We start from the raw sequence: 25,133 nt of genomic DNA, 5'->3' as shown, positions 1-25,133 counted from the left end.
TAGAAAATGAAAGCCAGACTTTTCACCATGAGAGAAAGTTACCAACAAGAAAGTAGGGCAGAATGAACTCTGTGGCACTGAACTGAACTAGTAATGGCTTTTAACATATGCACAGATGGAGAAACAAAGATATGTGCATATATATGTATAAGTATACACATATTTGCTAGCTCTGCTACTCTGCAGAGAGGACCCAGAGCAACAGCACCTCAATAGCAATGAGCATGCCTACCACTCCAGATACTGATCACAAAATACAGTCTCAAGGGCGCTTGGGTGGCTCAGTCAGTAAAGCATATGCCTTCAGCTCAGGTCATGATCCCAGGGTCCTGGAATTGAGCCCCCATTGGGCTTTTCACTCAACAGAAAGTCTGCTTCTCCCTCTTCCTCTGCCTGAGCTCTCCCTGCTTGTGCTCTCGTGTGACCTCTCTCTCTCTCTGTCAAATAAATAAATAAAACCTTTAAAAAAAATATGGTCTCAAATGAACTGTGGCTCTTTGGATAAATGGCTGATTCTATGGCTGGGGTAGGAAACACAAGATGACCCTGCTACATCTTGTGACGGCGGAAAGCAAGGAAGGGCTCAAAGTAATGGAGATATATCATAAAGACACAGTGGTCAAGTTGAAGAAGTTCCCAATGGCCAAATCAAGAACAATTTGAGCAACAAAATAAATAATGAGAGAAATTTAATCCATAGAAGAAAAAATAAATGTACTCATGAGAGTACACACTGATATAAATAAGTGAAAAAACAGAGGAGAAGGTACAGTTTTACCTATGGTAGGAATCCAATTAATAAACCAAAAAAATAATTAAAATGAAAAATCATAGGTACATCATAGTAAATACTATTGGAGAAAAAAAATTATCAGTGGGTGCTAAAATTAGTGAGTAAAAGTATGATTTTTATAAAATAGGGTATTTAAATACTGCCCAAATATCTGCACATGAGATACTTATTAATAAGAGCAACAACAACAAAATACCAAGTTCACACTGGAGAAACCTAACAGATAACCACCTTAAGTCCTACACCCCAGCAATGTGAGTTTATTTAGAGGTGGAGACTTTCAGAGGTAATTTGGTTTAGATGAGTTCACAAGGAAAGGACCCTCATGATGGGATTAATTTCCATGTAACAAAAAGACACCAGCAGAGTCAAGATGGCGGAGAAGTAGCAGGCTGAGACTACATCAGGTAGCAGGAGATCAGCTAGATAGCTTATCAATCCATTGCAAACACCTACAAATCCAAGGGGAGATCGAAGAGAAGAAGAACAGCAATTCTAGAAACAGAAAATTGACCACTTTCTGAAAGGTAGGACTGGCGGAGAAGTGAATCCAAAGCAACAGGAAGATAGACCCTGGGGGAAGGGGCCAGCTCCTGGCAAGTGGCGGAGCAACAGAGCACAAAATCAGGATTTGTAAAAGTCTGCTCCATTGAGGGACATCACTCCAGAGGCTAAACCGGGGTGAAGCCCAGTGGGCAGGGTCAGCATGGCCCAGGTCCCGCAGGGTCACAGAAGGATCGGAATTGTCTGAGTGTCGCAGAGCTTGCAAGTATTAGAACGGGGAAGCTGGCTACAGAGACAGAGCCGAGGAGTGAGCTCTCAGCTCGGGGTTACCTTGAACCAGTCGCAGGCTCGGTGAGCTCAGAGCACGGCCAGAGGCCAGGGAGATGGGAATAATTGGGCGCTATTCTCTGAGGGCGCACCCCGATCTCTCGGCTCCTCCGGGCCGGAGACTGGAAGGCCGCCATTTTCATTCCCGTCCTCTGGAACTCTACGGAAAGCGCTCAGGGAACAAAAGCTCCCGAAAGCAAACCGGAGCGGATTACTCAGCCCGGCCCCTGGTAAGGGCGGTGCAATTCCGCCTGGGGCAAGGACACTTGAGAATCACTACAACAGGTCCCTCCCCCAGAAGCTCAACAAGAAATCCAGCCAAGACCAAGTTCACCTACCAAGGAGAGCAGCGGAATTCCAGATGAGGAGAAAGCAAAGAACTCATGGCTTTCTTCCCATGATTCTTAGTCTTGCAGTTAATTTAATTTTTTTTAATTTTATTTTTTTCTTCTGCTAAATTTTTTTTAACTTTTACCCTTTTCTTTTTTAACATTTTTAAACAGGTTTATCTAATATATATATTTTTTTTCTTTTTTATATTTTTTCTTCATTTGTTTTCTTTTTTATTTTTTTTTCTTTTTCTGAACTTCTTTTTATCCCCTTTCTCACCCCCCACGATTTGGGGTCTCTTCTGATTTCATTAAAGCGCATTTTCCTAGGGTCTTTGTCACCCTTTTAGTATTTTACTTGCTCCTTCATATACTCTTATGTGGACAAAATGACAAGGCAGAAAAACTCACAACAAAAAAAAAAGAACAAGAGGCAGTACCTAAGGCTAGGGACCTAATCAATACAGACATTGGTAATATGTCAGATCCAGAGTTCAGAATGACGATTCTCAAGGTTCTAGCTGGCCTCAAAAAAGACATGGAAGATATTAAAGAAACCCTCTCTGGAGAGATAAAAAGCCCTTTCTGGAGAAATAAAAGAACTAAAATCTAACCAAGTTGAAATAAAAAAAGCTATTAATGAGGTGCAATAAAAAATGGAGGCTCTTACTGCTAGGATAAATGAGGCAGAAGAAAGAATTAGTGATATAGAACACCAAATGACAGAGAATAAAGAAGATAAGCAAAAGAGGGACGAACAGCTACTGGACCACGAGGGGAGAATTCGAGAGATAAGTGACACCATAAGATGAAACAACATTAGAATAATTGGAATTCCAGAAGAAGAAGAAAGAGAGAGGGGAGCAGAAGGTATATTGGAGAGAATTACTGGAGAGAATTTCCCCAATATGGCAAAGGGAACAAGCATCAAAATCCAGGAGGTGCAGAGAACCCCCCCTCAAAATCAACAAGAATAGGTCCACACCCAATCACCTAATAGTAAAATTTATGAGTCTTAGTGACAAAGAGAAAATCCACAGCAGCCCGGGACAAGAAGTCTGTAACATACAATAGTAAAAATATTAGATTGGCAGCAGACTTATACACCGAGACCTGGCAGGCCAGAAAGAACTGGCATGATATATTCAGAGTACTAAACGAGAAAAACATGCAGCCAAGAATACTATATCCAGCTAGGCTATCATTGAAAATAGAAGGAGAGATAAAAAGCTTCCAGGACAAACAAAAACTGAAAGAATTTGTAAACACCAAACCAGCTCTACAGGAAATACTGAAAGGGGTCCTCTAAGCAAAGAGAGAGCCTAAAAGTAGTAGATCAGAAAGGAAAAGAGACAATATACAGTAATAGTCACCTTACAGGCAATACAATGGCACTAAATTCATATCTCTCAATAGTTACCCTGAATGTTAATGGGCTAAATGCCCCAATCAAAAGACACAGGGTATCAGAATGGATAAAAAAACAAAACCCGGGCACCTGGGTGGCTCAGTGGGTTAAGCTGCTGCCTTCGGCTCAGGTCATGATCTCAGGGTCCTGGGATCGAGTCCCGCATCGGGCTCTCTGCTCAGCAGGGAGCCTGCTTCCCTTCCTCTCTCTCTGCCTGCCTCTCTGCCTACTTGTGATCTCTGTCTGTCAAATAAATAAATAAATAAAATCTTTAAAAAAAAAACAAAAACAAAACAAAAACAAAACAAAACAAAACAAAAAAAAAAACCCATCAATATGTTGCCTACAAGAAACTCATTTTAGACCTGAAGATAGCTCTAGTTTTAAAGTGAGCGGATGGAAAACAATTTACCATGCTAATGTAGATCAGAAGAAAGCTGGGGTGGCAATATTGTATCAGATCAATTAAATTTTAAGCCAAAGACTATAATAAGAGATGAGGAAGGACACTATATCATACTCAAAGGGTCTGTCCAACAAGAAGACCTAACAATTTTAAATATCTATTCCCCTAACATGGGAGCAGCCAACTATATAAAACAATTAATAACAAAATCAAAGAAACACATCAACAATACAATAATAGTAGGGGACTTTAACACTCCCCTCACTGAAATGGACAGATCATCCAAGCAATAGATCAACAAGGAAATAAGGGCCTTAAATGACACACTGGACCAGATGGACATCACAGATATATTCAGAACATTTCATCCCAAAGCAGCAGAATACACATTCTTCTCTAGTGCACATGGAACATTCTCCAGAATAGATCACATCCTGGGTCATAAATCAGGTCTCAACTGGCATCAAAAGATTGGGATCATTCCCTGCATGTTTTCAGACCACAATGCTCTGAAGCCAGAACTCAATCACAAGAGGAAATTTGGAAAGAACCCAAATACATGGAGACTAAACAGCATCCTTCTAAAGAATAAATGGGTCAACAAGGAAAATAAGAAGAATTGAAAAAATTCATGGAAGCAAATGATAATGAAAATACAACGGTTCTAAATATGTGGGACACAGTAAAGGCAGTCCTGAGAGGAAAATATATAGCGGTACAAGCCTTTCTCAAGAAACAAGAAAGGTCTCAAATACATAACCTAACCCTACACCTAAAGGTGCTGGAGAAAGAACAAGAAAGAAAGCCTAAACCCAGCAGGAGAAGAGAAATCATAAAGATCAGAGCAGAAATCAATGAAACAGAAACTAAAAAAACAATAGAACAAATCAACGAAACTAGGAGCTGGTTCTTTGAAAGAAAAAATTAATAAGATTGACAAACCCCTGGCCAGACTTATCAAAAAGAAAAGAGAAAGGACCCAAATAAATAAAATCATGAATGAAAGAGGAGAGATCAAAACCAACACCAAAAAATACAAATAATTATAAGAACATACTATGAGCAAATCTATGCCAACAAATTCGACAATCTGGAAGAAATGGATGCATTCCTAGAGAGGTATAAACTACCACAACTGAACCAGGAAGAAATAGAAAACCTGAACATACCCATAACCAGTAAGGAGATTGAAACAGTCATCAAAAGTCTCCAAACAAACAAAAGCCCAGCGCCAGATGGCTTCCCAGGGGAATTCTACCAAACATTTAAAGAAGAACTAATTCCTATTCTCCTGAAACTGTTCCAAAAAATAGAAATGGAAGGAAAACTTCTAAACTCATTTTATGAGGCCAGCATCACCTTGATACCAAAACCAGACAAGGACACCATAAAAAAAGAGAATTACAGACCAATATCCTTGATGAACACAGATGCAAAAATTCTCGCCAAAATACTAGCCAATAGGATACAACAGTACATTAAAAGGATTATTCACCACGACCAAGTGGGACTTATTCCAGGGCTGCAAGGTTGGTTTTATCCCCAAATCAATCAATGTGATACAACACATTAATAAAAGAAAAAACAAGAACCATATGATACTCTCCATAGATGCTGAAAAAGCATTTGACAAAGTACAGCATTGTTTCTTGATCAAAACTCTTCAAAGTGTAGGGATAGAGAGCACATACCTCAATATTATCAAAGCCATCTATGAAAAACCCACCGCAAATACCATTCTCAATGGAGAAAAACTGAAAGCTTTTCCGCTAACGTCAGGAACACAGCAGGGATGTCCATTCTCACCACTGCTATTCTACATAGTACTAGAGGTCCTAGCCTCAGCAATCAGACAACAAAAAGAAACTAAAGGCATCCAAATCGGCTAAGTCAAACTATCACTCTTCCCAGATGATATGATACTGTATGTGGAAAACCCAAAAGACTCCACTCCAAAACTGCTAGAACTTGTACAGGAATTTAGTAAAGTGTCAGGATATAAAATCAATGCACAGAAATCAGTTGCATTTCTCTACACCAACAACAAGACAGAAGAAAGAGAAATTAAAGAGTCAATCCCATTTACAATTGTACCCAAAACTATAAGATACCTAGGAATAAACCTAACCAAAGAAGCTAAGAATTTATACTCAGAAAACTATAAAGTACTCATGAAAGAAATTGAGGAAGACACAAAGAAATGGAAAAATGTTCCATGCTCCTGGATTGGAAGAACAAATATTGTGAAAATGTCTATGCTACCTCGAGCAATCTACACATTTAATGCAATCCCTATCAAAATCCCACCCATTTTTTTCAAAGAAATGGAACAAATAATCCTAAAATTTATATGGAACCAGAAAAGACCTCGAATAGCCATAGGAATATTGAAAAAGAAAGCCAAAGTTGGTGGCATCACAATTCCAGACTTTAAGCTCTATTACAAAGCTGTCATCATCAAGACAGTATGGTACTGGCACAAAAACAGACACATAGATCAATGGAACAAAAGAGAGAGCCCAGAAATAGACTCTCAACTCTATGGTCAACTAATATTCGACAGAGCAGGAAAGAATGTCCAATGGAAAAAGACAGCCTCTTCAACAAATGGTGTTGGGAAAATTGGACAGCAACATGCAGAAGAATGAAATTGGACCATTTCCTTACACCCTACACAAAAATAGACTCAAAATGGATGAAGGACCTCAATGTGAGAAAGGAATCCATACAAATCCTTGAGGAGAACATAGGCAGCAATCTCTTCGACCTCAGCCACAGTAACGTCTTCCTAGGAACATCGCCAAAGGCAAGGGAAGCAAAGACAAAGATGAACTATTGGGATTTCATCAAGATCAAAAGCTTTTGCACAGCAAAGGAAACAGTTAACAAAACCAAAGGACAACTGACAGAATGGGAGAAGATATTTGAAATAAACATATCAGATAAAGGGCTAGTGTCCAAAATCTATAAAGAACTTAGCAAACTCAACACCCAAAGAACAGATAATCCAATCAAGAAATGGGCAGAAGACATGAACAGACATTTCTGCAAAGAAGACATCCAGATAGCCAACAGACACATGAGAAAGTGCTCCACATCACTCGGCATCAGGGAAATACAAATCTAAACCACAATGAGATATCACCTCACACCAGTCAGAGTGGCTAAAATTAACAAGTCAGGAAATGACAGGTGCTGGCGAGGACGCGGAGAAAGGGGAACCCTCCTACACTGTTGGTGGGAATGCAAGCTGGTGCAACCACTCTGGAAAACAGCATGGAGGTTCCTCAAAATGTTGAAAATAGAACTACCCTATGACCCAGCAATTGCACTACTGGGTATTTACCCTAAAGATACAAACGTAGTGATCCGAAGGGGCATGTGCACCCAAATGTTTATAGCAGTAATGTCTACAATAGCCATACTATGGAAAGAACCTAGATGTCCATCAACAGATGAATGGGTAAAGAAGATGTGGTATATATACACAATGGAATACTATGCAGCCATCAAAAGAAATGAAATCTTGCCATTTGCGATGATGTGGATGGAACTAGAGGGTATCATGCTTAGTGAAATAAGTCAATCGGAGAAAGACAACTATCATATGATCTCCCTGATATGAGGAAGTGGAGATGCAACTTGGGGGGTTAGGGGGGTAGGAGAAGAATAAATGAAACAAGATGGGATCAGGAGGGAGACAAACCATAAGTAACTCTTAATCTCACAAAACAAACTGAGGGTTACTGTGGGGAGGGGGGTTGAGAGAGGGGGATGGAGTTATGGCCATTGGGGAGGGTATATGCTATGGTGAGTGCTGTGGAGTGTGTAAACCTGGTGATTCACAGACCTGTACTCCTGGGGATAAAAATACATTATATGTTTACTTTAAAAAATAAATAAATAAACTATTAAAAAAAAAAAAACAAAAAAGACACCAGAGCTGGCTCTGTCTCCACCACATGAGGATAGGAGCAAGGCATCAGCTAATCAGGAAGCAGGTCCTCACCAAAAACTAAATTTGCTGGAATATTTATCTTAGACTTCTCACCATCTAGAACTATGAGAAATAAATTCCTTATTGTTTAAGCCACCTAGTCTATGGCATTTTGTTATGGAAGCCAAAGCAAACTAAGCCAGTTGCAAAACATGGTGATATTCAAATAAAATCTATACATTAAGATATCAATGTTAATTTCTTAATTTTAATAATTATATCATGGTTATGTAAAATGTGAATATTAGGGATGGAGGGTAAAGGGTATGCAAGAATTCTCTTTACTATTTTTGCCACTTTTCTTAAGTCTAAAATTAAAGTGTTAAAAAAGATAACTGTCAAAATATATAAACGACCAAGTACTATAAAAAATCAGGAAAATATTATCATAGTCCACCATTATGATCCTAGTCACTATGGACATATCCCCACTATTGGACTGGCTTCAGACCATTTGTAGCTAGAAATATCATATTCCATCTAGGAGTTGTACAAATAAAGCAATTATCACAATGATATGTTTTTAAAAACAATTCTTTTGTGTGGATACTCCTAGTTTTGAATAAAAGTTATTTACTATGTGGCCGATTTTAATTAATGTTATGTACTATACCATAAAATTCAACGAGACTGGGGTCACTAGTAAACTTACATCTAATAGAGTATACGGTATAACAATAACAAACATCTGTTTAACAAAGCTTCTCTGAGGCCAAGGGAGATAGATCCAAGCTATGCCCAATATTTAGTTGCCAGATACATTAAAAGCCAAAACAAGGTTATAAAAATTGTATTGACATATTTAAATTGTTGCTATTCCTAATGTACTTCAAGCAGTATGGCTTGTATCATATAATTTAAACTGGTATGAAAAACGTCTACCATGACCATGTATATAAATTCATTTACAGATAACAGTAGAATTATATGCTTGAGTCCCTTCCGAATGCAAGGCATCAACTCCAAATGGCCTCCTGAGACAGGACATATGGTACACAAATTCACAGTTTACAAAAGATTTGCACACACATCAGTCTGAGTACCCACAACCATAAACCCTGTGAGTTAGCATTATTAGCCTATTTGAACTCAGTTTTTTCATACTAAAGTAAATATAAATGATTTGCTGAAACCCATATAATTAGAAATAGGATCAAAACTCAAACCAAGATCTTAAGTTATTTCCACTACATTTCCTCCCAATAGAAAGCCATCCCAAAACATTTGGATCTGCTGGAATTTGAAGTTTGGCTAAGACATGGTCACTGACCTCAAGGAATTTACTGTATACTGGAAGAGACACTCAAGTAAATAATTAATAACAAACACTTACGAAGTGCCTTTTATAACAAAGACTGTCCTAGAAAAAAATGAACCCCCCCAAATACTAATTTATTAAATCCTTACAACCACCCTATAGTTAGGTATTAATATTATTTTCAAATTATAAAATAAAATTATAAAATGAAAACTGAGGACAAACAAAGGAATAAGAACTAGTCATACCTAGTAAGTAAAGGTCTGAGACTGAATTTAGGAAGTTGGGCTGAGTGTTTATCACTACTAGGCAGTTGGACAATAAAACGTCCAGAATGGGTTACAGATGTGCAATACAATTCTCATTGCTATGAATTGTTTCAGCAGTAATATTTTAAAGTACAAAAGCATAGGCGTTCAAAAACATGCAATAGTTTTAACATCATTTGAATATTATTTCTATCTCTATAAACTTCCTAAATTCAGTAATTTTTGAGGAGGTACACAACTATCTTACATTGCTTCTCTTCCAAACTTACCCACTGAAACAGGTGGTCTATTATATTAGTTGTGATTTACTTATCAACAGGGAAGATTTCTTTTTTTTTTTTTAAGATTTTATTTATTTATTTGACAGAGAGAGAGATCACAAGGAGGCAGAGAGACGGGGGAAGCAGGCTTCCTGCTGAGCAGAGAGCCCGATGCGGGGCTTGATCGCATGACCCTGAGATCATGACCTGAGCCGAAGGCAGAGGCTTAACCTACTGAGCCACCCAGGCACCCCAACGGTGAAGATTTCTATTCTGAATCCATTTTTTTTTTAAGATTTTATTTATTTATTTGACAGACAGAGATCACAAATAGGCAGAGAGGCAGGCGGAGGGATGGGGGGGGAAGCAGGCTCTCCGCCGAGCAAAGAGTCCGATGCTGGGCTCGATCAAAGAACCTGAGATCGTGACCTGAGCCAAAGGCAGAGTCCTAACCCACTGAGTCACCCAGGCACCCCTATTCTGCATCCATTTTAAGAATAGTTGAGTTTTAATATCAATTTAATTAGCAATTATTTTCCACAATTTTTCCTGTTAACAGAAAAGTATATGCCATCATTATCACCATCTGATTTTAGATATTCCTAAAATGTTTTAAATTCTATTGATTTTCTTAATTGGTTATTTACTTCTAAGTTCAGAACAGTAATTGTAAATAAAAATCTGATTCTTGATGGATATTCATAATAAACAGTTTGCTTTTAGAAACAAAAACAATGCCTATTTAAGAAAATAAACAATTTAATTGATAAGGTGGACTATAGATCTTTATAGCTTCACAAAATCAGTTTGTCAAAGTATGATTAAATTTTTTTCTATGCAGTAATTTAAAACAGTATTAAGAATGTAGGTGACCGGGGCACCTGGGTGGCTCAGAGGGTTAAAGCCTCTGCCTTCGGCTCAGGTCATGATCCCAGGGTCCTGGGATTGAGCCCCGCATCAGGCTCTCTGCTCAGCAGGGAGCCTGCTTCCCCCTCTCTCTCTGCCTGCCTCTCTGCCTATTTGTGATCTCTGTCAAATAAATAAATAAAATCTTAAAAAAAAAAAAAAAAAGAATGTAGGTGACCAAAAAAAAAAAAAAAAAAAAAAAAGAATGTAGGTGACCTAAAAATATTTTGAAGATTTAAAATTCTGTAAGATTTTCAAGGCCTATAATCACCTTAAGTACTCAATCCTTCATAGATTTAATTTTAAGAGATGATAACTTAATGACTATATGGCTTACTTTTTAAAGCTAGAAAGTCGGGAGAATCAAAAGAGACCCCAATTCCAAAAAAGTAACTAAATAATGAAGATTATCACAATTTTGACTCAGGTGCCCTAATGATTCTCTTCCTGAATGTTAATGTCATATGTACATGGAATAAAGCAATGATAACTAAAAAACTACATCATCTCACCTAGAGGGGGAAAATCATCTCAAATTCTTTAAGTTTCTGCAAGAACAAAATAAGTAACAAATCTAAGAGCTAGATTATCACAACATGCAACCTAATTTAAAAAGCTAATGACAAGATACTGTAATTGACAGGCAAAGCTAAAATGTCACATGCAGAGAATCCTTCATTTACTATCCTGTGTACAAACAATGGGGATTGGGTAAGGCACTCAGAAGTATTTTACCTCAAAAGTGGTATAAAATTAGAGCTAACATAAATATTGTGATCCTCTAACGAAGCTGTAAAAGCAAGACCCTAAGGATTTAGTAACTTACCTATGTCCCAAAAGAATAAATTTACAGAAATACAAAATTATACAGCACAAAATGAGATTTATAAAGTTTGGCATTCCAACCAAAGATTAATAAGAACGCAACAAAAAACGAAAATAGATACGTAATGAGCAGAAAAATCTATCAAAACCTACCCTAAAAGAACAGAGAATTAGTAAACAATGTCCTTAAAAGTTATTATAATCCTATTCCACATATTCAACAATGTAAAAAGACTAAGAATGCTAGGAGTTATGAAAGACATTTAAAAGGTGCCAATGAAACGTTGATGAAAACCACAATGTCTGAGATAAAAAAAAATATGCTAAATGGAATTAATGATGCACAAGACATAGCAGAAGAAACAATCAGTGCATATGAAGACAGAACAATGAAAAGTATTCAAAAGAGAAAACAGAAAAAGTGGCGGTGGGGGAGAAGATTAGGGAGCTGTGGAACAAATTCAAGCAGCATAATATACATGTGTTTTTAGCCTCTAAAGAAGGAGAAAGCGAAACAGAAAAACTATTTGAATAATGACAAAACTGACTAAAAATAGAAGCTAACAGATCAAAGAAGCTAAATAAAAAAAGAAAACTCACCAAGGCACGTCACAATCAAACTGCTTACGGGCAATGATAAAGAGAAAAGTCTTAGATGAAGCTGGAGAAAGAAGGCACATTGCTTAGGTAGGAACAGTTATTAAGAATGACAGCTATCTAGCCAGAAGACAATACAGCAGCAATTTTAGGTACTGAAAGGAAAAAAATGTCAACTTAGAATTTTATACTCAGTAAAAATAACTTTTAATAAGAAGGGTGAAATCCAGGTCTGGCAGAATGATTACAATCAGACTTGCAAGAAAAGAAATATTAAAGTCCTTCTGACAGAAGGTAAATATTATAAAGAAATCTGAATCTACACAGAGGAATCAATTACTTCAGAAGAGGAAACTTTGTGGGTAAATATAAAAACCTTCTTAAAGTCATTTAAGTCACTTAAAAAAGTAACTCAGAATTCTGATTCTACACAAGATGGAGATAATTCATTATATCCCATTACTCTCACTAATTACAACTAAGAACCTTACAGCAACTATGAAAAGATTCTTTAAGGTGGATAAAAAGTTTTAGTGGGGACCTTGGAATGTGAGCAAAGACTTGTCAGAGAGTTCCCTGATTGGTTTTGTTTTCTTGCCTTCTATTTATCCAGTCTGGATATTAGATAAGCCTACAGCAAGAAAACACAAATGCAAATGTACAGACAAAAAGAAAAGCCGCCTCTTACCTGGCCAATGGAAGCAGGAAAGGATAGCCATGAAGGACAAAAAGCCTTTTGCCTAGAACCTTCCCTGCCCCTTCTGGCCCAGGGAAAGGACCCAGAAAAAGCTGTGCTTATCCATATCCTTATCCTTGGGGGTATAGCTCAGTGGTAGAGCATTTGACTGCATATCCTTATCCTTATCTAGTACTATAGAGAGGAAATTGTAGGTGGATCCTCATCTACCATCTTCACCCTGAACTAACAAGGCAAAGTCCCTTCCTCTTCCTACTTGATACTGTGGTCACAGAAATTTTGAACAGAAGCTTATTATCCATTCTCACCCTACACTAATCAGCAGGCACTCAGTACTACCACAGACACATACCATGACCAAATACAAGGTAAAAGCTCAATCTTCATAATCTCCTGCATTAATAGTCTAAAAAAGAAAAGTCAAAAAAAAAAAAAAAAAGAAAGAAAGAAAAAATAAAACTCCTATGACTACATGAATTGATGGAGAAAAGCCATTTGAGACAATTCAATACCTATCCACAATAAAACCAATCAGTAAACTAGAAATAGGATAATACTTCCATAACCTGATAGGAGGCATAAAACAAAATAAATTACAACTGACATCATAACTAAAAGTGAAAGGTTGATGCTTTTCCCCTAAAATGGGAAATAAGGTAAGGATTTCTGCTCTCACCACTAAAATTCAACATAGGTATTTCTTGTCTAACCCGTGAAATAGGGCAATGAGAGGAAATAAAAAGGCATAAGGACTGGAAAAAAAGATATAAAACTGCATCTATTTGCACATAACATTACTGCAAAAGTTTCCCAAACAATCTACTAAAAAAAAAAAAAAAAGAGAGACACACACAGACACCAAAAAACCTAGAACAAATATGGCAATCCAGCAAGGTGGGAAGATACAAAATCAAGATAAAAAAAATAAGCTATATTTTTATACACTAGTAATGAACCGCTGGAAACTCAAATTAAAAAATAATACTACTTCTGGGACACCTGGGTGGCTCAGTTGGTTAAGCAGCTGCCTTCGGCTCAGGTCATGATCCCACAGCGTCCTGGGATCGAGTCCCACATCGGGCTCCTTGCTTGGCGGGGAGCCTGCTTCTCCCTCTGCCTCTGCCTGCCATTCTGTCTGCCTGTGCTTGCTCTCTCTTCCTCTCTCTCTGACAAATAAATAAAAAATCTTTAAAAAAAAAAATGATAATAATACTTCTAATAGCTCCAAAAATAATTAAACACCTAGAAATAAATCTGAGAAAACATGTGTAGAATCAGTGTGCTAATAACTAAAAAATGCTCATGAAAAATATCACATACTGTGTTCATGGACTTCAAGAATCGATTGGGATTTTTTGTAAATAGAGTAAAGCTGATTTTAAAAATGTATATGGAAAGGGAAAATAACTAAATTACCTAAAAAACAACACTGGAAGAAAAAAAAAAGATTACAGCTGGAGGAATCACATCCTCAATTTAAAGGCTTACAATGCGGCTACAGTAATTAAGGCAATGTGGTGCTGGTGGAGGGATAGACAGAGATCCATGAAAGAGAATAGAGAGTACAGAAATAGACCCACACACATACAGCCAATGATTTTTAATAAAAGTGCAAAAGCAATTGAATGAAGAAAGGAGTCTTTGCAACTAACGGTGTTAGTTCAATTGGACATTCATATTCAAGGAAATTAACCTCAACCTAAACCTCACACCCTATACAAAAATTAACAGAAAGCAGAGCACAGACCTAAATGTAAAAGATAAAACTATGAAACATTAAAAAATAATAATAATAATTAGAGAAAAACTTATGGCCAGAGTTGAGTGAAGAATTCTTAGACATGACACTGAAAGTATAATCCATAAAAGAGAAAAAGTCCACAAATTGGACTCCACCAAAACTAAAAATTTATGCTATATAAAAGAAACTGTTAATATAATGAGCAGATCAGCAACAAACTGTAGGAAGATATTTGCAAGTCACATATCTGACAAAGAAAAACAATCCAACTAAAAAAATGAGTGAAAAGGGACACCTAGGTGGCTCAGTAGGTTAAGCCTCTGCCTTAGGCTCAGGTCATGATCACAGAGTCCTGAGATCAAGTCCCACATCAGGCTCCCTGCTTAGCAAGGAGCCTGCTTCTCCCTCTGCCTGTCGCTCTGTCTCTCTGACAAATAAATAAAATCTGTAAGAAAAAAAAAAAAAAGAGTGAAAGATTTTTAATCAAGGGGGGATATAGAGATGGCAAATAAGGACATGAAAAGATATTCAAGATCTTTATCCATTAGGGAAATACAATTTAAAGCCACAATAAGATATAGCATGCCTATTAGAATGGCTAACATGAAAAATACTGACAATACTAAGAGCTTGTGAGAATGTGGAACTTTCGTTATGTTTCAGGCAGAAATGTTAAATGGTATAACCATTCTGGAAAAATTTAGCACTTTTGTTTTGGTTTTTTAAGGTATTATTTATTTATTTCTCAGAGAGAGACCATGCACGCATGCATAAGTAAGGGGTGCAACAGGCAGAGGGAGAAGCAGACTCCCCGCTGAGGCAAGACTCAATCCCAGGACCCTGGGATCATGACCTGAGCCGATGGCAGATGCTTAACCAACTGCGCATAGGACACCCAGGCATCCCAGTTTAGTGGTTGCTACATAAAATTAATCATATAATACCATCCAACCCAGCATTCACAATCCTAAATGGTTATCTGGAAGCAGAGGTCAGCAAACTCTGCTGGTCCTTCTAGAAAGGACTTTGGTCCTTTCTAAACAGACCAAAAGTAAACATTTTAGCCATTACACACCATAAGGTCTCAATTGCAACTATTCATCTCTCCCACTGTAACACAAAAAGCAGCCACAGACAATATATAAACAAATGGCAACACTTATGTATTTACCAAAATGCATGGCCAATTATAGTTGGCCAACCTTTGCACTAGAGAAATGAAAACTTAGCTCACACAGAAGGCTCTACATGTTCAAAGCAATTTTGTAAGAGCCAAAAAGCAGAAACAACCCAAATGTTCTTCAGTCTGTAAATGGATAAACAAACCATCATCCATACAACAGACTACTAAGCAATAAATAAAGTCGAATTAGTGATACATGCAAAGACACAAAGAAGTGGAAAAGGGGGGGGCGCCTAGGTGGCTCAGTGGGTTAAATCCTCTGCCTCCGGCTCAGGTCATGATCCCAGGGTCCTGGGATCGAGCCCCACATCGGGCTCTCTGCTTGGCGGGGAGCCTGCTTCCCCCTCTCTCTGCCTACTTGTGATCTCTGTCTGTCAAATAAATAAATAAATAATCTTAAAAAAAAAAAAAGAAGTGGAAAAGCGTCCCATGCTCATGGATTGGAAGAACAAATATTGTGAAAATGTCTATGCTACCTAGAGCAATCTACACATTTAATGCAATCCATATCAAATTACCATCAATTTTCTTTAAAGAAATGGAACAAATAATCCTCAAATTTATATGGAACCAGAAAAGACCTGAATAGCCAAAGGAATGTTGAAAAAGAAAACCAAAGTTGGTGGCATCACAATTCCGGACTTCAAGCTCTATTACAAAGCTGTCATCATCAAGACAGTATGGTACTGGCACAAAAACAGACACACAGATCAATGGAACGGAACAGAGAGCCCAGAAATGGACCTTCAACTCTATGGTCAACTAATCTTTGACAAAGCAGAAAAGAATATTTGATGGAAAAAAGACAGTCTCTTCAACAAATTTTGTTGGTAAAATTGGACAGCCAAATGCAGAAGAATGAAATTGGACCATTTCCTTACACCCTACACAAAAATAAACTCAAAATGGATGAAAGACCTCAATGTGAGACAGGAATCCATCAAAATCCTTGAGAACACCTCTTCGACCTCAACTGCAGCAACTTCTTCCTAAAACATCACCAAAGGCAAGGGAAGCCAAAGGGAAAAATGAACTATTGGGACTTCATCAAGATCAAAAGCTTTTGCATAACAAAAGTCAATAAAACCATAAGACAACTGACAGAATAGAAGAAGATATTCGCAAATGACATATCAGATAAAGGGCTAGCATCCAAAATCTATAAAGAACTTATCAACCTCAACACCCAAAGAACAAATAATCCAGTCAGGAAATGGGCAAAGGACATGAACAGACATTTCTGCAAAGAAGACATCCAGATGGCCAACAGACACATGAAAAAATGCTCCACATCCCTCGGCATCAGGGAAATACAAATCAAAACCACGAGATACCACCTCACACAAGTCAGAACGGCTAAAATTAACAAGTCAGGAAACAACAGGTGTTAGCAAAGATGTGGAGAAAGGGGATCCCTCCTACACTGTTGGTAGGAATGCCAGCTGGGGCACCCACTCTGGAAAACACGTGGAGGTTCCTCGAAAAGTTGAAAATAGAGATATCCTATGACCCAGCAATCACACTACTGGGTATTTACCCTAAAGATACAAATGTAGTGATCCGAAGGGCCACGTGCACCCAAATGTTTATAGCAGCAATGTCCACAATAGCCAAACTATGAAAAGAACCTAGATGTCCATCAACAGATGAACTGCAGATAAAGAAGATGTGGTGTATATATATATATATATATATATATATATATAAAAAATGTAATACCATGCAACCATCAAAAAAATGAAATCTTGCCATTCGCAACGATGTGGATGGAACTAAGTGTATTATGCTGAGTGAAATAAGTCCATCAGAGAAAGACAATTAACATATGATCTCTCCAATAAGAGGAATTTGAGAGGCACTGTGGGAGGTCATAGGGGGTAAGGAGGGAAAAAAGGAAACAAGATGGCTTCGGGGGGTGCCTGGGTGGCTCAGTTATAGACTGCCTTCAGCTCAGGTCACGATCCTGGAGTCCTGGAATTGAGTCCCACATCGGGCTCCCAGTTCCACGGGGAGTCTGCTTCTCCCTCTGACCTTCTCCTCGCTCATGCTCTCTCTCACTGTCTCTCTCTCTCAAATAAATAAAAATAAAATGTTAAAAAAAAAAAAAAGATGGGTTCAGGAGGGAGACAAACCATAAGAGACTCTTAATATCAGGAAACAAACTGAGGTTTGCTGGGGGATGGGGGGAAGGGATAGGGTGGCTGTGTGATGGACATTGGGGAGGGTATGTACTATGGTGAGTGCTGTGAATTGTGTAAGACATGATTCACAGACCTTTACTTTACCCCTGAAACAAATAACACATTATATGTTAACAAATTAATAAATAGGAAAAAATATTTAAAAAGAGTAGGGTTACTAATACATAAAGTAGATTTTAGATAAAAAAATATTAAGAGTTTGAAGGTCACTTCAAGTGATACAGTGTTCAAATCACCAAAAAGACATGACAAACCTTAATGCTTAATGCTTTGCATTATAACAAAAATTCAAAATACATAAAAGGAGACCTGATAGTACTTCAAGGAAAAGTAAATCCATAATTAGTTATAGATTTGAACACATTCTCAGTCATTGGCAGAACAGGTAAATAGAAAGTAAGTTGGGGCACCAGATGACTTAGTTGGTTAAGCATCCAACTCTTGGTTTTGGCTCAGGTCATGATTATCAGGGTTGTGAACTCAAGCCGCAAGTCCCACTCCACACTCAGTGCAATGCCAGCTTAAGATTCTTTCCACCTCTTTCTTCCTACACCCCTACTCCTCCCCTCCCCACTCTCGTACACCCTCTTTCTTAAAGAAAGAAAAAGAAAGAAGGAAAGAAAAGGAAAAAAAGAATATAGAAAACTTAAACAAGATTAACTATTTTATCTGACATTTAAGGAACAATCCACCTAACAACAGCAGAATCTTTCTTTCAAGTACACTCAGACAAATGAACAAGAGAGACCATATTCAGGGCCTTCTTACAAACCTATTAAACTTAAAAGGTTTTAAGTCATATGATATTTTGTAACCACAATGGACCTAAATTAAAAACCAGTAACAGAAAGACATCTGGAATATAAAAAAAATAATTAGAACTAAATTACAAACTTCCAAATAATTCATAAGTGAAAAACAAAAAATCAAAAAGGAATAGACAGTACTTTATTAAACTAAATCTTTTTTAAAAAATGACATACCAAAATTTATGAAATGCATAAATGCACTTGGAAGAAAAGTCAGATTCTAAAATGACTATATTAGTAAAAAGTAAAGTCTCAAATCAATGACCTAAGCTTCTACTTCAGAATGATAAACTGATAAAAGTACAAAACCTGCACTTTGAAAACTCCAAACAGCTGCTGAGTGACTAAGGAATATTAAGTCAGTGTTTCTCCACTTTGGAACTCATGATGTTCTGAGCCAGTTACTTCTTTGTTGTAGGAAGCCAGTTCCTGCGCCCTGTAGGAAGTTTAGCGGCATCTCTAAGGATGCCAGTAGCAGCTGCTAACTGTGACAATCAAAAATGTCTCCATGTCCCTGGTAGAGCAAAATCTCCCCCTGTCGAGACCAATGACCTCAATAAATGGAGAGCGCAATCTTGTTCACAGATAGAAGACTCAATATTGTTTAGATGTCAAGTCTGTAAATACAAGCATTCCCAATCAAGATTTCAAGAAAGTTAATGGTAGAAATTGGCAAACGGACTGTAAATCTCACAAGAAAATTTGAAGTATACAAAAAATACAAAACAATTTTGAAAAAGAACAAAGTTGAAGGACTTATACTACCTGATTTCAGATTTTCTTATAAATCTAAGTATTCAAAACAGTTTGGGGATGGCACAAAGATAAACAGCCTCTTTATTCATAGGAGCCCACAAATGGCAACCACCCACATATCCATCAAAAAGTGAATGTGGTCTATCTGCACAATAGAATACTAGTCAGCAATGAAAAGAAAATGAATTGCTGATACACAACACATAATGATGATGCTCAAAAATTCTATACTATGTAAAGTCACATGTGAGAGTACATACTGTATGGTTCCATTTATACGAAATTCTTTTTTTTTTTTTAAAGATTTTATTTATTTGTCAGAGAGAGAGAGTACACACAAGCAGGCAGAGAGGCAGGCAGAGAGAGAGGAGGAAGCAGGCTCCCTGCCAAGCAAGGAGCCTGATGCGGGACTCGATCCCAGGACCCCAGGACTCCAGGACCATGACCTGAGCCGAAGGCAGCGGCCCAACCCACTGAGCCACCCAGGCGTCCCATTTATACGAAATTCTAAAACAGGCAAAGCTAATCTATAGTGACAAAGAACAGTTCAGTGGTTGCTCAGGGCCTGGAGGGTGGCAGGGTTGGGGAAGAACAGGGGGTAGTTGGGGACTGACGGAAAAGAGGCATGAAGGAACTGTCTAGAGTGATAAAAACTGTGTTTTTAAACACACGGTACATTTTATCATATGTACATTACACACTACACCTCAACAAATTAAAAAAAGAAAAATGTTTTGGGACAGAGGCCTAGATTCTACCCTAACTTAAGACCTCTGCTTTCCTTAAGAATTTGCTTAGGCCTTCAGCATCTGTCTCCTCACACAGAAACAGTGACAATGCCAAGTCCACAGGGTGAAGTGAAAGTACACATCAAGGAGATTAACTGAGAAGTAAAAGCAAATACTAATATTATTAACACTCAAAAGTCCTTCTAGAGCATGATTTTTACATGTTATTTTCCACTTCTGTCTTTAAGTTGTTACTTTCCTGCACTATCCTGGAGTAACTGAAAAAACTAAAATATAATCACTTTGAGATGTTCTTTTAAAAGAAGAAAACATTTTAAATCAAAGCTGAGCAATATGAAGCAAGAAAAAGCAAAAGTTCTCAAAGATTAAAAGTATAGCTAAAAATTAATAATTTTCCTAAATTAAAAATTCTAATGCCTTTTATGGCTTAACTAGAGAAGATCTACTTTGAGCAGAATTTCTGTGCCACATATATTACTGGTTTAGTTCCCACATTCCAGAGAGGTCAGGAAATTATAAAGTGTTTAATATAAAAATGACAGATGTATACTAAATATTTCTATCACAGAAATAAAGAATACTATTTTTTTTTCCAGGCATTCAAACAACACATTTGCAACCCATACTCCAACAAACCTGAAAGCCATTACTATCTTTGACAAAGTCATTCGCAGAGCATCACAATAAATGCTCAAATTCTGATATTTCATCTGGAAATGCCCGTTTGAATTCAAAGTCCCCAAACCACAGGAACACATGGTAGTAATAAAGGATTTTGGACTAGTGTTTTTACAAACAACTTTGGCTGCTTTTAGCTAACTTATTTTACCTCATTTTTATACATCTGAGAATGAAAATTAAATTACTGTAGGAAAGTTGTTTGAACTTGGAATGCATTTTCTAACTTAAAAAGCTACAATATACAGCAAGACACAAATTAGCCTGTTCCTCACTGTATTTTGCAACATTTTTGGAACTAAAATATGACTGAAACAATTATTTGTAAGGAAAATACTACAGAAATACCTCTGTAACAATAAAATGAACCCTTCTAAATGATGCTTCAATCTCTCTTAAATGTTAACATGCAGGGATTGCTAGTTGTCCTTCAATATCCCTCCTTCCCATTTTACACAGTAATGGAAATTTCTGGCCATAGGACACAGCTAAAGATTACCTTGCAGCTAGGTGAAGCTTTGTGACTTAGTTCTGGACAATGTGACGTAAGCATCACGGCCTTAAAGAAAATGGACATGCTCTTTATTTTCTCCTTAACTCAGTCCTGTTGCCTAAAAGGTAAACATACAGTAAAGCTAGAGCAGCCTTCTTGGACCGTGAGATAAAAACTGCCTATTAAAAATGGCAAAGCAATGTGATTAGAGAAGTCTGGGCCTCCAACATCATAAAGCCATCATACCAACCCAAGACTGCCTATTTGGATTTTTAAATCGGAAAAAATTAAACCTCCCGGGTACTTAGCTTGTCAAATTTTCAGCCTAAACAACATCCTAGTTTCTGATGGTGGGCAAGGGAGACAAAGGAAAAGGGAATAAAAATAGGCTTTACTTAATTCTAAAAGAGACCTGTAGCCAATTCTCATGTGTGTGTGTATGTGTGTATGCGTGTGTATGCGTGTATGCCTTTCCTTCATTAGGGCTGTTTTTAGAAATATATAACTAACATGTTAGATGACCTAGGAAATCACTTTAAAACTTGACAGATGAGAAAACACAGGTATGAGCAAGCAAATAATGAACCCAAGGTTATTTCTATCAAAAATTATTAGGTGTTTTTATTTTGTGGCTCATAAATATTTGTTTTTCTGAAGAAACAGATCAAGTTATAAAAGCAAAAAAGGAAAACATTATTAAGATGAGTTGTTTGCATCACAAAGAAAATATTGCAAAATCAGTATGACCTGTGAATGGCACAAAAAAAGCAGTGACACAAAGTATATGAATAATCTTCTGAATAGAGCTACCACTCACAGTAGAGACATAATGATTTCTAAATGCTTGTACTAGAGTATGTTTTCATCTAAAATGATCTACTGCCGGGGCACCTGGGTGGCTCAGTGGGTTAAAGCCTCTGCCTTCGGCCCAGGTCATGATCCCGGGGTCCTGGGATCGAGCCCCACATCGGGCTCTCTGCTCAGCAGGGAGCCTGCTTCCCTTCCTCTCTCTTTGCCTACTTGTGATCTCTGTCTGTCAAATAAATAAATAAAATCTTAAAAAATAAATAAATAAATAATAAAAAAAATAAAATGATCTACTGCCAACTGAAGGGCACTGGTAATGGGTCAGGAAGGGTCCCAAAGGTTTGTCCCATATGGAGAAAGAAAGTTAATGTCTTGTTGGTCATTCAACACTTATTCCAATGGGAATTAAACTAAAATTAAAACAAAAACAAAAACAAAAAGCAAAACAACAAAAAAAACCTATGTTATCCATGAGGAAAAATTAGAGTGTAAATGGAATTTGGGGTCAAGCTCCCGCCAAAAAATGTGTTACATATACCTTAAATATTTCATTGCTTTGGACTGACAATTCTTTCACTCTAATAAAATATAAGATAATATTTTTAAAAACTCAGGTCTTTTTTTTTTTTTTAAGATTTTATTTATTTATTTGACAGACACAAATGACAAGTAGGCAGAGTGGCAGGCAGAGAGAGAAAGGGGGAAGCGGGCTCCCCGCCACGCAGGGAGTCCAATGCGGGGCTCGATCCCAGGATCCTGAGCCCTGGGCAGAGGATTTAATCCACTGAGCCACCCAGATGCCCCCAGAAACTCAGGTCTTTTTGAGTACAAAAATCAGTAGTTACTTCCTTTAAAGAATTTTTTTTTTAAAGTAAGCACTATGCCCAACACAGGGCTTGAATTCACAACCCCAGATCAAGACTCAACATACTCAGCAAGCCAGATGCCTCTAAAAAAAAAAAAAGTTTTTTTAAAAAAGGAACATTTTATATAAATTTTAAGTAAATCTCATATGACTTGAATACTCAAAATGTTCAAATTACGCAGTGATCTCCAACACAAAATTAAAAACATAAAATTTCTGGAATTGGTGGCAACAAATGCTGAAAAACCATGATTCTGAGAGTCTGAATCTGGTAGTAAATGTACTTAGGGCTCACGGAATATTTTTTGCCATGGGAGAGTAACCTTATGTCAACAAACAACAGAATTCACTACAACTTTCTGAATTGCATCTATGTTCATTCTTTTCTTTTTTTCTAAGTGTAAGAGGTCATTTTTGGCAACAATCAGATGTCTGTGTCATCAAGGAAAGGATTGCAAATTCCTTTTAAATTTTTAGGTCATCCAAAGCACTGTAAGCCTTAAAAAGTATTCTTCCATGTTTCCAATTGTGTGCATATTTTTGCCAGCAGATGAATTTACAAGATATTGTCACTCTGAAATTCAATTTGCATAAGCACATCCTGAAGCACTGGAAGATTCCCACGGCAGTTTGGCCAAATGAATTTGTGATTTTCATCTGCAACCGTAAAGCTGACTACAGCACCGCAAAGTGAAAAGTTTTACTTCATTTAAGTACCCAAAAATACCCCTCAAGTAAGTCCAGTCATGAGTAAACTCGTCCAACTGTTCTGAAAGTAGCATTTCTTTCTCTCATAAGCATTTTAATAGGCGATAAATAAGGAGGCAGCTACCTAAACTGCAGTGTAGTGCTCTAAGACATATCCTTTAAGGAACCAACACACTTCTGCATTACTGGGAATCTCCTATTCTGTTTTCACTTCTTGAGAAAACCCGTTGAATAGGTTCATGGTTCATGGTTCTGACTTGGTAAATTTGATTCTGTTCAGGGTGGTAAGCAAGTATCTTTTAGGATAACTGTCAAAGTTCTTAACGCTGATTCATGCCAAGTCAATTGTAAAACATGTAGGTCATGAATATTTGAAGTTCTTTCTTCACAAAAGCAGCAAAGTCAGATGTACTGCCAAGCACGGTAAGTACTCCGTCCAACTCCGATGCAGCAAACCCCCTAATTTAAGTCATTTCATACAAATGTTTGTTGAATGGGAAATGGTATAACTCCGAATTTGACAATGATCTGTTTCAAAATATTAGAAAAAACACTCAGCAATTTTAGAGTACATAGCATCATCTGATTGTGCTTCAACCATAGGAAAGAACGTTTTGTAATAAATAACCAAATTTCAGCAGCCCCTTCAAACTTTTCTTAACCCATTCTAAATTACCATTTTAAGGACCCCACATAGTGAAACTTACATAAATTGGCAGGTAAATGGAAAAAGTATGTATCTTCTAAACAGAAAAAATTACTGAAGCCAGACTCTCTGTATTTTCCTCTATAGGTTAACATACATTTCAAAATAATGATTCCATCTGTTGCTTTACATGTTTCTCTATTTGGTGAAATCCCTTTAATCATTCTGAATTAAAGAGTCGTTTTCAAGGAATTTTTTAAACTCAATTTAGTTCCAGCACAAATTGTCAATAACTGTCTCTACCCTTAATGTGCTTAAGATTTCCCTCCCTTTCTTCTACTAAAGACCTGATATCAGAATATAAACCACTGGCAAAAGCAAATAATTCAATCTCTAATTAACCCATAAACTTAGGTAAAATATATAAACAGTACATTTTGATAAATATTTTTGATACATAAACCACCTACCTTGATCTGAATTGGTATAAGAACTAAACAAGACAAGTAGCAGATATCCTTGTCTGTAAAGCATGCAAGCCTTCAAAAGCCTTGGGTGAATGTTATTCCTCTTTTAGTATTTCTAAGTTTGCTATATAAATAAAACACCTTAATTCCTGATGATATGTCTTCCTATACTTAACTATCTTATTTTGTAATTGTGAATACATTCTAGTAGAGAATGAATTATAATTATTAAATATTCAATGGTAAATATATTCCCTTCTTTCTTTTTTTTTAAGTTTTTTTTTAAGCTTTTATTTATTTATTTGACAGAGAGAGATCACAAGTAGGCAGAGAGGCAAGCAGAGAAAAAGAGGAGGAAGCAGGCTCCCTACCAAGCAGAGAGCCCGATGTGGGACTCGATCCCAGGACCCTGAGATCATGACCTGAGCCGAAGGCAGAGGCTTAACCCACTGAG

The 25,133-nt window shown here is 37.2% G+C and overlaps 1 protein-coding gene across 8 annotated transcripts in view; it reads right to left on the bottom strand.

Annotated features, from left to right (window-relative positions):
• XRCC4 (X-ray repair cross complementing 4) overlaps positions 1 to 25,133 on the bottom strand; it is a 278,013-nt gene that overhangs the window by 233,009 nt on the left and 19,871 nt on the right. The window lies entirely within an intron of this gene.

Source organism: Lutra lutra, chromosome 5, assembly GCF_902655055.1.
Source record: "Lutra lutra chromosome 5, mLutLut1.2, whole genome shotgun sequence".
NCBI classification, from domain to species: Eukaryota; Metazoa; Chordata; class Mammalia; order Carnivora; family Mustelidae; genus Lutra; species Lutra lutra.
This window is presented reverse-complemented; position numbering and strand designations above follow the sequence as displayed.